The sequence below is a fragment of the Geospiza fortis genome, unplaced genomic scaffold, assembly GCF_000277835.1.
Source record: "Geospiza fortis unplaced genomic scaffold, GeoFor_1.0 scaffold213, whole genome shotgun sequence".
NCBI lineage: Eukaryota > Metazoa > Chordata > Aves > Passeriformes > Thraupidae > Geospiza > Geospiza fortis.
The window spans coordinates 435,303-436,507 of record NW_005054399.1 but is presented as its reverse complement, the minus strand read 5'-3'; positions in this window follow the sequence as shown (position 1 = coordinate 436,507).

Below are 1,205 nucleotides of genomic sequence, written 5' to 3'. Positions count from 1 at the left end.
TCTGCTGCAGCCCCGGGGCTGGCACCGCCAGCACCCACCTCCCTGCCTCTCTGGGCTCCGTGAGATGGGCATGAACCCAGGGAACCAATTCCCGGAGGGAACCCACTTCCCAAAGGGACCCATTCCTCAAAGGGACCCATTTCCCACCATCATAGCACCGCGTGTGCTGAGTTCAGTGCTTCCAAGGCTTCAGCAAAAAAATTAGGGATCCCAAAAAATTTGGGATCTCAAAAAATTGGAGATCCCGGCAAGCCCTGCACCCACCTTGCCACATGCTCCGCCAGCTCTGTGGATCCACACCATCCAGCAGGGCCCGTGGAACAGCGGCAAGGCGGGCACGGGACTTCAGCACCTGCCCCACTGCGTGCTCCGTGGTGGTCCCTCCTCCGAGACCCGGGGTGGAGATGGCATCCCAGGTCTGCAGGTTGATCGCAGTGGCAGTCGGGGTGGATCAAAGCAGATCCAGGTGCCACCTGCATTTCTTGGCAAGGTTTTGGCGTGGGCAGGGAAGCAGGAGCTGTGCCAGGGCTGAGTGCTGCCGTATGGGATGAGGTTTTCCCACTGTGGGGTTTTGCCACGCTCCTTTGTATCACAGCCTGCCGGGCCACCTCTCACCCCACAGCTCCCCAGAGTGGGTTTGTCACCTGTCCCTGGCTGGCCAGGGCTTGTCCCTCATCCCTGTACCAACCCCAGGGTGATGTGGGATGTGTGCCCACGCATGTGGGTGCCCTGAGCTTGCTGGGACCTGCCAGGACCCAGAGACGAGTGGGTCTGCCCCACAGGTTCCCACGGTGGCCCTGGTGGGTGCCATTGTCCTGCTGGTGGCGTGAGTGGCAGCAGGTGCCACAGGACAGGAACACCTGGAAGGTGCCAGCAGGGTGGGACAGGTGTGCCCAGGAAGGAGGGGGAAGGGGGGGACAGGAGGGAGCACCCCCTCTCTGCAACCCCAGACTTTGCTCTGGACCACGAGGGAGCCTTGGGGGGGAGCATGGGGGTCTCTGAGTGGCAGGGGGGGCTGGGAGCCCCCCGGAAGGACACCCACCTGCACAGAGCAGGATGCCGAGGGCTGGACGGATTTGGGGGCGCGCCAGTGCTGTGTGCAGACCCCGATCACTGCGGGGTGACCCCTGGGCAATGAGCGCGGGGGGTCGCAGCGCGCTGGGAGGGGGGCGATGGGGCAGAGGGGGTAACGGAGGGGGGACCCC